Below are 14,754 nucleotides of genomic sequence, written 5' to 3' on the forward strand. Positions count from 1 at the left end.
TTCTCATTATTTATGCATTCAAAGATGTTAGATCTAATAATACGAATAAAGCAAAGCGCAAGAACTTCGATGAAAGTCATTCACTCTATCATTTGCCGTGTTTTCTTCAACGTGAAAGCTATTTTTGAGAAAGTCATAGCAACATATTCTATAACCATGATATCGGTTCTAGATTTGTTGTGTCATTGTACACCTATAGTTTTAAAAACGCTTAATTTAGGAAATGATTTAATATGAATGTTTTACTTGAATCTTATTAAACGATGTTCTTGCAAAACCTCGCGAATGTTTTTATTTAATCTCACAAAGCTATAATAGCGCTGCATATTTCTGGAATCGAGCGTACATCTTAAAGTGACAAATGGATTCTGAAGTGCCAAGTAGAGAGAGACAGAAAAAGAATCACTGCATTTCCGGCGCAATATTTTGAAAACATAAGAGAGTGTGTGTAGAGGCGGTATTAACGTGTGGTCATCCCGGAAGTCATCAAATTCTACTCAATCAAAATTAGTATAGGTGTGACGGTACTTTAAAACTTTCTGATTTGTTTTAGTATATAAAAGGTACAGTGCCGATTCTCTCGCAGTATAAAAAGCAAGGATAACAAACCAGAACTATCACTTAAATTTGTGAATTAATTCTGTATACACATTTCGTAACTAATATTATTTTAATTTGCCTGACTCGAAAAATGTCGAAAGCAGTGCCAAAATCAAATCGCCGACGCAGTCGTACTAACTATACTTCTCATCAGCTACAAAGTATGGAAGCCGTATTTGCTGATAACCAGTACCCTGATTATAGGTCAAGAGAAGCGCTATCTGATGCCATTGGTTTAACGGAATCCAGAATTCAGGTAAATATAAGTTATAATTATTATTATTAATTTGCTATTATAAATAATTAAAACACGCATTATATAACTTTGTTCAATATAATCTAACATTACTTCTTTTTCTTATTTCGCAGGTATGGTTCCAGAATCGACGCGCTCGACATAAGCACAGCCAAAAAGTGAAGAAGAGTGAAGGATCATCCAGACTCCTTCGAAGATCGCCATCGTATGAAGAATTCTCGCCGTCTCAAAAATGTCGAAAGCAGTGCCAAAATCAAATCGCCGTCGCAGTCGTATTAACTATACTTCTCATCAGCTACAAAGTATGGAAGCCGTATTTTGCTGATAACCAGTACCCTGATTATAGGTCAAGAGAAGCGCTATCTGATGCTATTGGTTTAACGGAATCCAGAATTCAGGTAAATATAAGTTATAATTATTATTATTAATTTGCTATTATAAATAATTAAAAACACGCATTAAAATAACTTTGTTCAATATAATCTAACATTATTTCTTTTTCTTATTTCGCAGGTATGGTTCCAGAATCGACGCGCTCGACATAAGCACAGCCAAAAAAAGTGAAGAAGAGTGAAGGATCATCCAGACTCCTTCGAAGATCTCCATCGTATGAAGAATTCTCGCCGTCCAGTTCTACGTCATCGTCTCGTCCATCGTCTGTGGAGCCACCTTCGCCTGACACCTGCCCATGGTCAACGTATTCTGAATCACAGTCTTCGTCTCATCTGAAGATACCAACTGTTCCTTCACCGCCTTCAAGTCGTTGCAGAGAAACTTGTTGTTCTCCTCCAGCCATCACTTTGTCTCCTCCTTCATTTAGGTTTGCCAACCTGTCGATTTTAGTTTTGAAGACAACTTGTGGCCTATTTCTGATGACTTTTTATATTGAAACATTGAATTATTTAATTACATTATGCTTAAAAAACTCGTAGGCCAAATATCTGTATATATAAATTTGCTTTGTAATAAAAACATGATGTTAAATTTGCAATAAAATGGAATACCATCAACTGGATTATTTAATTGTATTTGTATTTTTAAAAAACCATGTACGTCTATTAACTGTATAATCAATTTACTTTGTAAGAAAACACGGTGTTGAACTGGTAATAAAATGAAATAGTATTTAAATAATTATTGCCACAAATATTGAAGAGTTGCTGTCGTGTGGATATGGTCATTTATAGGTATGTTTGATGCAATAAAAAAGTTTTGCAATATGAAATAGAGCGCTAAACCATATCGTAAATTCGGTGCTATCTTCAGTAGATAGCGTTCTCATTATTTATGCATTCAAAGATGTTAGATCTAATAATACGAATAAAGCAAAGCGCAAGAACTTCGATGAAAGTCATTCACTCTATCATTTGCCGTGTTTTCTTCAACGTGAAAGCTATTTTTGAGAAAGTCATAGCAACATATTCTATAACCATGATATCGGTTCTAGATTTGTTGTGTCATTGTACACCTATAGTTTTAAAAACGCTTAATTTAGGAAATGATTTAATATGAATGTTTTACTTGAATCTTATTAAACGATGTTCTTGCAAAACCTCGCGAATGTTTTTATTTAATCTCACAAAGCTATAATAGCGCTGCATATTTCTGGAATCGAGCGTACATCTTAAAGTGACAAATGGATTCTGAAGTGCCAAGTAGAGAGAGACAGAAAAAAGAATCACTGCATTTCCGGCGCAATATTTTGAAAACATAAGAGAGTGTGTGTAGAGGCGGTATTAACGTGTGGTCATCCCGGAAGTCATCAAATTCTACTCAATCAAAATTAGTATAGGTGTGACGGTACTTTAAAACTTTCTGATTTGTTTTAGTATATAAAAGGTACAGTGCCGATTCTCTCGCAGTATAAAAAGCAAGGATAACAAACCAGAACTATCACTTAAATTTGTGAATTAATTCTGTATACACATTTCGTAACTAATATTATTTTAATTTGCCTGACTCGAAAAATGTCGAAAGCAGTGCCAAAATCAAATCGCCGACGCAGTCGTACTAACTATACTTCTCATCAGCTACAAAGTATGGAAGCCGTATTTGCTGATAACCAGTACCCTGATTATAGGTCAAGAGAAGCGCTATCTGATGCCATTGGTTTAACGGAATCCAGAATTCAGGTAAATATAAGTTATAATTATTATTATTAATTTGCTATTATAAATAATTAAAAACACGCATTATATAACTTTGTTCAATATAATCTAACATTACTTCTTTTTCTTATTTCGCAGGTATGGTTCCAGAATCGACGCGCTCGACATAAGCACAGCCAAAAAGTGAAGAAGAGTGAAGGATCATCCAGACTCCTTCGAAGATCGCCATCGTATGAAGAATTCTCGCCGTCTCAAAAATGTCGAAAGCAGTGCCAAAATCAAATCGCCGTCGCAGACGTATTAACTATACTTCTCATCAGCTACAAAGTATGGAAGCCGTATTTTGCTGATAACCAGTACCCTGATTATAGGTCAAGAGAAGCGCTATCTGATGCTATTGGTTTAACGGAATCCAGAATTCAGGTAAATATAAGTTATAATTATTATTATTAATTTGCTATTATAAATAATTAAAAACACGCATTAAAATAACTTTGTTCAATATAATCTAACATTATTTCTTTTTCTTATTTCGCAGGTATGGTTCCAGAATCGACGCGCTCGACATAAACACAAAAAAAAAGTGAAGAAGAGTGAAGGATCATCCAGACTCCTTCGAAGATCTCCATCGTATGAAGAATTCTCGCCGTCCAGTTCTACGTCATCGTCTCGTACCTCGTCTGTGGAGCCACCTTCGCCTGACACCTGCCCATGGTCAACGTATTCTGAATCACCGTCTTCGTCTCATCTGAAGATACCAACTGTTCCTTCGCCGCCTTCAAGTCGTTGCAGAGAAGCTTGTTGTTCTCCTCCAGCCATCAGTTTATCTCCTCCTTCATTCAAGTTTGCCAACCTGTCAACTTTTAGTTTTGAAGACAATTTGTGGCCTATTTCTGATGACTTTTTATATTGAAACATTGAATTATATACATTTCGCTTTAAAAAAAAACCACGTATGCCAAATATCTGTATATATAAATTTGCTTTGTAATAAAAACATGATGTTAAATTTGCAATAAAATGGAATATCATCTACTGGATCATTTAATTGTATTTTATATTTAAAAAAAAAAACATGTACGCCTAATAACTGTATAATAAATTTACTTTGTAATAAAACACGGTGTTGAACTGGTAACAAAATAAAATAGTTTTCAACAAATTATTGCTACAAATATTGAAGAGTTGCTGTCGTGTGGATATGGTCATTTATAGGTATGATTGATGCAATAAAAAGTTTTGCAATATGAAATAGAGCGTTAAACCATATCGGAAATAAGGTGCCATCTTCAGTAGATAGCGTTTTCATTATTTACAATAAATGCATTCAAAGATTATAGATCTAATAACACGAATAAAGCAAAACGCAATAACTTCGATGAAAGTCATTCACTCTATCATTTGCCGTGTTTTCTTTAACGTGAAAGCTATTTTTGTGAGGTAGAAAGTCATAGCAACACATTCTATAACCATGATATCGATTCTATATTTGTAGGCGTCAGTGTACACCTATTGTTTTAAAAACACTTAATTTGGACTATGTTCCTTCGAAATCTCACAAAACTATTATATCGCTGCATATTTCTGGAACCATGCGTTCATCTTAAAGTGACAAATGGATTCTGAAGTGACAAGTAGCTCTAGAGAGACAGAAAAAAAAGAATCACTGCATTTCCGGCGCAATATTTTGAAACTAATAAGAGAGTGCGTGTAGAGGCGGTATTAACGTGTGATCATCCCGGAAGTCATTAAATCCTACTCGATCAAAATTAGTATAGGTGTGACGATGACGGTACTTTTAAAACTTACTGATTTATTGGACCTAATTTCTTTTGTTTTAGTATTTAAAAGGTGCAGTGCCGATTCTCTCGAAGTATAAGAAGCAAGGATATCAAAAAAGAACTATCACTTAAATTTGTGAGTTCATTCTGTATACACATTTTGTACCTAATATCTTAATTTGCCTGACTCGAAAAATGTCGAAAGCAGTGCCAAAATCAAATCGCCGTCGCAGTCGTATTAATTACACTTCTCATCAGCTACAAAGTATGGAAGCCGTATTTGCTGATAACCAGTACCCTGATTATAGGTCAAGAGAAGCGCTATCTGATGCTATTGGTTTAACGGAATCTAGAATTCAGGTAAATATAAGTTATACTTATTATTATTAATTTGCTTTGATTAATAATTAAAAAACACGCATTCTCATATTAAAATAATTTTGTTCAATATAATCTAACATTATTTCTTTTTCTTATTTTGCAGGTATGGTTCCAGAATCGACGCGCTCGATATAAGCACAGCCAAAAAGTGAAGAAGAGTGAAGGATCATCCAGACTTCTTCGAAGATCTCCATCGTATGAAGAATTCTCGCCGTCCAGTTCTACGTCATCGTCTCGTCCATCGTCTGTGGAGCCACCTTCGCCTGACACCTGCCCATGGTCAACGTATTCTGAATCACCGTCTTCGTCTCATCTGAAGATACCAACTGTTCCTTCGCCGCCTTCAAGTCGTTGTAGAGAAGCTTGTTGTTCTCCTCCAGCCATCAGTTTGTCTCCTCCTTCATTCAAGTTTGCCAACTTGGCAACTTTTAGTTTTGAAGACAATTTGTGGCCTATTTCTGATGACTTTTATATTGAATTATTGAATTACATTTTGCTAAAAAAACTCGTAGGCCAAATATCTGTATATATAAATTTGCTTTATAATAAAAACATGATGTTAAATTTGCAATAAAATGGAACACCATCAACTGGATTATTTAATTGTATTTGTATTTAAAAAAATATGTACGTACGTCTATTAACTGTATAATAAATTTACTTAGTAATAAAGCACGGTGTTGAACTGGTAATAAAATGAAATAGTATTTAAATAATTATTGCCACAAATATTGAAGAATTGCTGTCGTGTAGATCTCGGTCATCTTTAGGTATGTTTGACGCAATAAAAAGTTTTGCAATTTGAAATAGACCGTTAAACCATATCGGAAATTAGGTGCTATCTTCCGTAGATAGCGTTTTCATTATTTACAATAAATGCATTCAAAGATTACAGATCTAATAACACGAATAAGGCAAAACGCAATAACATCGATGAAAGTCATTCACTCTATCATTTGCCGTGTTTTCTTTAACGTGAAAGCTATTTTTGTGAGGTGGAAAGTCATAGCAACACATGCTATAACCATGATATCGGTTCTATATTTGTAGTAGGCGTCAGTGTACACATATAGTTTTAAAAACACTTAATTTGGACTATGTTCCTTCGAAATCTCACAAAACTATTATATCGCTGCATATTTCTGGAACCATGCGTTCATCTTAAAGTGACAAATGGATTCTGAAGTGATAAGTAGCTCTGGAGAGACAGAAAGAAGAATCACTGCATTTCCGGCGCAATATTTTGAAACTAATAAGAGAGTGCGTGTACAGGCGGTATTAACGTGTGATCATCCCGGAAGTCATTAAATCCTACTCGATCAAAATTAGTATAGGTGTGACGGTACTTTTAAAACTTACTGATTTATTGGACCTAATTTCTTTTGTTTTAGTATATAAAAGGTGCAGTGCCGATTCTCTCGAAGTATAAGAAGCAAGGATATCAAAAAAGAACTATCATTTAAATTTGTGCGTTCATTCTGTATACACATTTTGTACCTAATATCTTAATTTGCCTGACTCGAAAAATGTCGAAAGCAGTGCCAAAATCAAATCGCCGTCGCAGTCGTATTAACTATACTTCTCATCAGCTACAAAGTATGGAAGCCGTATTTGCTGATAACCAGTACCCTGATTATAGGTCAAGAGAAGCGCTATCTGATGCTATTGGTTTAACGGAATCTAGAATTCAGGTAAATATAAGTTATACTTATTATTATTAATTTGCTTTTATTAATAATTAAAAAACACGCATTCTCATATTAAAATAAGTTTGTTCAATATAATCTAACATTATTTCTTTTTCTTATTTCGCAGGTATGGTTCCAGAATCGACGCGCTCGACATAAGCACAGCCAAAAAGTGAAGAAGAGTGAAGGATCATCCAGACTCCTTCGAAGATCTCCATCGTATGAAGAATTCTCGCCGTCCAGTTCTACGTCATCGTCTCGTCCATCGTCTGTGGAGCCACCTTCGCCTGACACCTGCCCATGGTCAACGTATTCTGAATCACCGTCTTCGTCTCATCTGAAGATACCAACTGTTCCTTCACCGCCTTCAAGTCGTTGCAGAGAAGCTTGTTGTTCTCCTCCAGCCATCAGTTTGTCTCCTCCTTTATTTAGGTTTGCCAACCTGTCGACTCCTTGTGGCCTATTTCTGATGACTTTTTATATTGAAATATTGAATTATATACATTTTGCTTTAACGCCACAGTGGCCAGTCCGCCACTCACTCAGCCACCTTCGCCTGACACCTGCCCATGGTCAACGTATTCTGAATCACCGTCTTCGTCTCATCTGAAGATACCAACTGTTCCTTCGCCGCCTTCAAGTCGTTGTAGAGAAGCTTGTTGTTCTCCTCCAGCCATCAGTTTGTCTCCTCCTTCATTCAAGTTTGCCAACTTGGCAACCTTTAGTTTTGAAGACAATTTGTGGCCTATTTCTGATGACTTTTTATATTGAATTATTGAATTACATTTTGCTTTAAAAAAACTCGTAGGCCAAATATCTGTATATATAAATTTGCTTTATAATAAAAACATGATGTTAAATTTGCAATAAAATGGAATACCATCAACTGGATTATTTAATTGTATTTGTATTTATAAAAAAAATATGTACGTCTATTAACTGTATAATCAATTTACTTTGTAAGAAAACACGGTGTTGAACTGGTAATGAAATGAAATAGTATTTAAATAATTATTGCCACAAATATTGAAGAGTTGCTGTCGTGTGGATATGGTCATTTATAGGTATGTTTGATGCAATAAAAAGTTTTGCAATATGAAATAGAGCGCTAAACCATATCGTAAATTCGGTGCTATCTTCAGTAGATAGCGTTCTCATTATTTATGCATTCAAATATGTTAGATCTAATAATACGAATAAAGCAAAGCGCAAGAACTTCGATGAAAGTCATTCACTCTATCATTTGCTGTGTTTTCTTCAATGTGAAAGCTGTTTTTTGAGAAAGTCATAGCAACATATTATATAACCATGATATCGGTTCTAGATTTGTTGTGTCAGTGTACACCTATAGTTTTAGAAACGCTTAATTTAGAAAATGTTCCTTCGAAAATGATTTAATATGAATGTTTTACTTGAATCTTATTAAACGATGTTCTTGCAAAACCTCGCGAATTTTTTTATTTAATCTCACAAACTATAATAGCGCTGCATATTTCTGGAATCGTGCGTACATCTTAAAGTGACAAATGGATTCTGAAGTGCCAAGTAGAGAGAGACAGAAAAAATAATCTGCATTTCCGGCGCAATATTTTGAATCTAATAAGAGAGTGCGTGTAGAGGCGGTATTAACGTGTGATCATCCCGGAAGTCATCAAATTCTACTCAAAATCAAAATTAGTATAGGTGTGACGGTACTTTTAAAACTTACTGATTTATAGGACCTAATGTCTTTTGTTTTAGTATATAAAAGGTACAGTGCCGATTCTCTCGCAGTATAAAAAGCAAGGATAACAAACCAGAACTATCACTTAAATTTGTGAGTTCATTCTGTATACACATTTTGTACCAAATATTATCTTAATTTGCCTGACTCAAAAAATGTCGAAAGCAGTGCCAAAATCAAATCGCCGTCGCAGTCGTATTAACTATACTTCTCATCAGCTACAAAGTATGGAAGCCGTATTTTGCTGATAACCAGTACCCTGATTATAGGTCAAGAGAAGCGCTATCTGATGCTATTGGTTTAACGGAATCCAGAATTCAGGTAAATATAAGTTATAATTATTATTATTAATTTGCTATTATAAATAATTAAAAACACGCATTAAAATAACTTTGTTCAATATAATCTAACATTATTTCTTTTTCTTATTTCGCAGGTATGGTTCCAGAATCGACGCGCTCGACATAAGCACAGCCAAAAAGTGAAGAAGAGTGAAGGATCATCCAGACTCCTTCGAAGATCTCCATCGTATGAAGAATTCTCGCCGTCCAGTTCTACGTCATCGTCTCGTCCATCGTCTGTGGAGCCACCTTCGCCTGACACCTGCCCATGGTCAACGTATTCTGAATCACAGTCTTCGTCTCATCTGAAGATACCAACTGTTCCTTCACCGCCTTCAAGTCGTTGCAGAGAAACTTGTTGTTCTCCTCCAGCCATCACTTTGTCTCCTCCTTCATTTAGGTTTGCCAACCTGTCGATTTTAGTTTTGAAGACAACTTGTGGCCTATTTCTGATGACTTTTTATATTGAAACATTGAATTATTTAATTACATTATGCTTAAAAAACTCGTAGGCCAAATATCTGTATATATAAATTTGCTTTGTAATAAAAACATGATGTTAAATTTGCAATAAAATGGAATACCATCAACTGGATTATTTAATTGTATTTGTATTTTTAAAAAACCATGTACGTCTATTAACTGTATAATCAATTTACTTTGTAAGAAAACACGGTGTTGAACTGGTAATAAAATGAAATAGTATTTAAATAATTATTGCCACAAATATTGAAGAGTTGCTGTCGTGTGGATATGGTCATTTATAGGTATGTTTGATGCAATAAAAAGTTTTGCAATATGAAATAGAGCGCTAAACCATATCGTAAATTCGGTGCTATCTTCAGTAGATAGCGTTCTCATTATTTATGCATTCAAAGATGTTAGATCTAATAATACGAATAAAGCAAAGCGCAAGAACTTCGATGAAAGTCATTCACTCTATCATTTGCCGTGTTTTCTTCAACGTGAAAGCTATTTTTGAGAAAGTCATAGCAACATATTCTATAACCATGATATCGGTTCTAGATTTGTTGTGTCATTGTACACCTATAGTTTTAAAAACGCTTAATTTAGGAAATGATTTAATATGAATGTTTTACTTGAATCTTATTAAACGATGTTCTTGCAAAACCTCGCGAATGTTTTTATTTAATCTCACAAAGCTATAATAGCGCTGCATATTTCTGGAATCGAGCGTACATCTTAAAGTGACAAATGGATTCTGAAGTGCCAAGTAGAGAGAGACAGAAAAAGAATCACTGCATTTCCGGCGCAATATTTTGAAAACATAAGAGAGTGTGTGTAGAGGCGGTATTAACGTGTGGTCATCCCGGAAGTCATCAAATTCTACTCAATCAAAATTAGTATAGGTGTGACGGTACTTTAAAACTTTCTGATTTGTTTTAGTATATAAAAGGTACAGTGCCGATTCTCTCGCAGTATAAAAAGCAAGGATAACAAACCAGAACTATCACTTAAATTTGTGAATTAATTCTGTATACACATTTCGTAACTAATATTATTTTAATTTGCCTGACTCGAAAAATGTCGAAAGCAGTGCCAAAATCAAATCGCCGACGCAGTCGTACTAACTATACTTCTCATCAGCTACAAAGTATGGAAGCCGTATTTGCTGATAACCAGTACCCTGATTATAGGTCAAGAGAAGCGCTATCTGATGCCATTGGTTTAACGGAATCCAGAATTCAGGTAAATATAAGTTATAATTATTATTATTAATTTGCTATTATAAATAATTAAAAACACGCATTATATAACTTTGTTCAATATAATCTAACATTACTTCTTTTTCTTATTTCGCAGGTATGGTTCCAGAATCGACGCGCTCGACATAAGCACAGCCAAAAAGTGAAGAAGAGTGAAGGATCATCCAGACTCCTTCGAAGATCGCCATCGTATGAAGAATTCTCGCCGTCTCAAAAAATGTCGAAAGCAGTGCCAAAATCAAATCGCCGTCGCAGTCGTATTAACTATACTTCTCATCAGCTACAAAGTATGGAAGCCGTATTTTGCTGATAACCAGTACCCTGATTATAGGTCAAGAGAAGCGCTATCTGATGCTATTGGTTTAACGGAATCCAGAATTCAGGTAAATATAAGTTATAATTATTATTATTAATTTGCTATTATAAATAATTAAAAACACGCATTAAAATAACTTTGTTCAATATAATCTAACATTATTTCTTTTTCTTATTTCGCAGGTATGGTTCCAGAATCGACGCGCTCGACATAAGCACAGCCAAAAAGTGAAGAAGAGTGAAGGATCATCCAGACTCCTTCGAAGATCTCCATCGTATGAAGAATTCTCGCCGTCCAGTTCTACGTCATCGTCTCGTACCTCGTCTGTGGAGCCACCTTCGCCTGACACCTGCCCATGGTCAACGTATTCTGAATCACCGTCTTCGTCTCATCTGAAGATACCAACTGTTCCTTCGCCGCCTTCAAGTCGTTGCAGAGAAGCTTGTTGTTCTCCTCCAGCCATCAGTTTATCTCCTCCTTCATTCAAGTTTGCCAACCTGTCAACTTTTAGTTTTGAAGACAATTTGTGGCCTATTTCTGATGACTTTTATATTGAAACATTGAATTATATACATTTCGCTTTAAAAAAAAACCACGTATGCCAAATATCTGTATATATAAATTTGCTTTGTAATAAAAACATGATGTTAAATTTGCAATAAAATGGAATATCATCTACTGGATCATTTAATTGTATTTTATATTTAAAAAAAACACATGTACGCCTAATAACTGTATAATAAATTTACTTTGTAATAAAACACGGTGTTGAACTGGTAACAAAATAAAATAGTTTTCAACAAATTATTGCTACAAATATTGAAGAGTTGCTGTCGTGTGGATATGGTCATTTATAGGTATGATTGATGCAATAAAAAGTTTTGCAATATGAAATAGAGCGTTAAACCATATCGGAAATAAGGTGCCATCTTCAGTAGATAGCGTTTTCATTATTTACAATAAATGCATTCAAAGATTATAGATCTAATAACACGAATAAAGCAAAACGCAATAACTTCGATGAAAGTCATTCACTCTATCATTTGCCGTGTTTTCTTTAACGTGAAAGCTATTTTTGTGAGGTAGAAAGTCATAGCAACACATTCTATAACCATGATATCGATTCTATATTTGTAGGCGTCAGTGTACACCTATTGTTTTAAAAACACTTAATTTGGACTATGTTCCTTCGAAATCTCACAAAACTATTATATCGCTGCATATTTCTGGAACCATGCGTTCATCTTAAAGTGACAAATGGATTCTGAAGTGACAAGTAGCTCTAGAGAGACAGAAAAAAAAAAGAATCACTGCATTTCCGGCGCAATATTTTGAAACTAATAAGAGAGTGCGTGTAGAGGCGGTATTAACGTGTGATCATCCCGGAAGTCATTAAATCCTACTCGATCAAAATTAGTATAGGTGTGACGATGACGGTACTTTTAAAACTTACTGATTTATTGGACCTAATTTCTTTTTTTTTAGTATTTAAAAGGTGCAGTGCCGATTCTCTCGAAGTATAAGAAGCAAGGATATCAAAAAGAACTATCACTTAAATTTGTGAGTTCATTCTGTATACACATTTTGTACCTAATATCTTAATTTGCCTGACTCGAAAAATGTCGAAAGCAGTGCCAAAATCAAATCGCCGTCGCAGTCGTATTAATTACACTTCTCATCAGCTACAAAGTATGGAAGCCGTATTTGCTGATAACCAGTACCCTGATTATAGGTCAAGAGAAGCGCTATCTGATGCTATTGGTTTAACGGAATCTAGAATTCAGGTAAATATAAGTTATACTTATTATTATTAATTTGCTTTGATTAATAATTAAAAAACACGCATTCTCATATTAAAATAATTTTGTTCAATATAATCAAATTATTTATTTTTCTTATTTCGCAGGTATGGTTCCAGAATCGACGCGCTCGACATAAGCACAGCCAAAAAGTGAAGAAGAGTGAAGGATCATCCAGACTCCTTCGAAGATCTCCATCGTATGAAGAATTCTCGCCGTCCAGTTCTACGTCATCGTCTCGTCCATCGTCTGTGGAGCCACCTTCGCCTGACACCTGCCCATGGTCAACGTATTCTGAATCACCGTCTTCGTCTCATCTGAAGATACCAACTGTTCCTTCACCGTCTTCAAGTCGTTGTAGAGAAGCTTGTTGTTCTCCTCCAGCCATCAGTTTGTCTCCTCCTTCATTCAAGTTTGCCAACTTGGCAACCTTTAGTTTTGAAGACAATTTGTGGCCCATTTCTGATGACTTTTTATATTGAAACATTGAATTATATACATTTTGCTTTAAAAAAAAACCACGTATGCCAAAATAATATCTGTATATATATAAATTTGCTTTGTAATAAAAATATGATGTTAAATTTGCAATAAAATGGAATATCATCTACTGGATCATTTAATTGTATTTTATATATTTATTTAAAACCACATGCACGCCTAATAACTGTATAATAAATTTACTTTGTAATAAAGCATGGTGTTGAACTGTTAATAAAATAAAATAGTATTTAACAAATTATTGCTACAAATATTGAAGAGTTGCTGTCGTGTGGATATGGTCATTTATAGGTATGATTGATGCAATAAAAAGATTTGCAATATGAAATAGAGCGTTAAACCATATCGGAAATTCGGTGCTATCTTCAGTAGATAGCTTTTCATTATTTACAATAAATGCATTCAAAGATTATAGATCTAATAACACGAATAGAGCAAAACGCAATAACTTCGATGAAAGTCATTCACTCTATCATTTGCCGTGTTTTCTTTAACGTGAAAGCTATTTTTGTGAGGTAGAAAGTCATAGCAACACATTCTATAACCATGATATCGGTTCTATATTTGTATGCGTCAGTGTCCTCAACTAGTGTTTCCTACCCATGGTCACATATTTTAATGACTTTTCAGGCATTCTCACGCAATTCAATGTCCTTGGTTTGTTTTGTATTTTTTTTTTTTTTTGGTGATTTAAACATCCTTTTTATTTTATGTTATTACTCATCCATACTTATATGATAGTTTGTTAAACTCAACCGGCACTTTTGCTTTTGCTCCCCTTGCAATGTGCGCTAGTTACTCTGCACCAAGTAACCAAGTAACTGTGCCATCCTTAAATTGTAATTTAAGTTTTGTAAATTAATTTTCGTAAATTAAGCTTTGTAACGTAAGTGTGCATTATTACAACAAATTCACGTGTTTATCTGCGTGCTTTCCTACAAGCTTCTGCTTTGTAGGAATTATATATTTGTACTTGTGTTACATATTGATAATCCGACACTATGTCTTCTACTTCTGATCTAATCTCAAATCTAGTTTTCCGTCCTTTCTCCTTTAATAGCTCACTGAATCCTTCCAATGTTTTTTCTGATGACGTTGATATCACTAATTCTGATGAAGTTCAATGTACATATTATGACTCCAGCACTATCCACAACCACCATCCAAACATTGGTAATTGCAATTTATCCCTACTTCACTTAAATGCTAGAAGCCTCTCAAAACACTCCAATGACCTCACCGACTACTTGACTACCCTAAACCAACATTTTGATATCTATGGTTTTTCAGAAACGTGGTTTTCATCTGATGAAGATTCTCAACTAATCGACATTGGCGAATTCTCCGTTGAGAATTCTGTCAGAGAGAATCGTCGCGGCGGAGGAGTCTCTTTATTTGTCAATTCTGATATCAATTATTCCAACAGACCTGACCTGACCCTTGACTGCGCTGATTGCGATTCCATTTTTATTGAAGTCTCCCATAATTCTGACAAATTTATCATTGGCGTTGTTTCCAAACCCGAATATGTTA

The sequence above is a fragment of the Amphiura filiformis genome, chromosome 7 (assembly GCF_039555335.1).
Source record: "Amphiura filiformis chromosome 7, Afil_fr2py, whole genome shotgun sequence".
NCBI classification, from domain to species: domain Eukaryota; kingdom Metazoa; phylum Echinodermata; class Ophiuroidea; order Amphilepidida; family Amphiuridae; genus Amphiura; species Amphiura filiformis.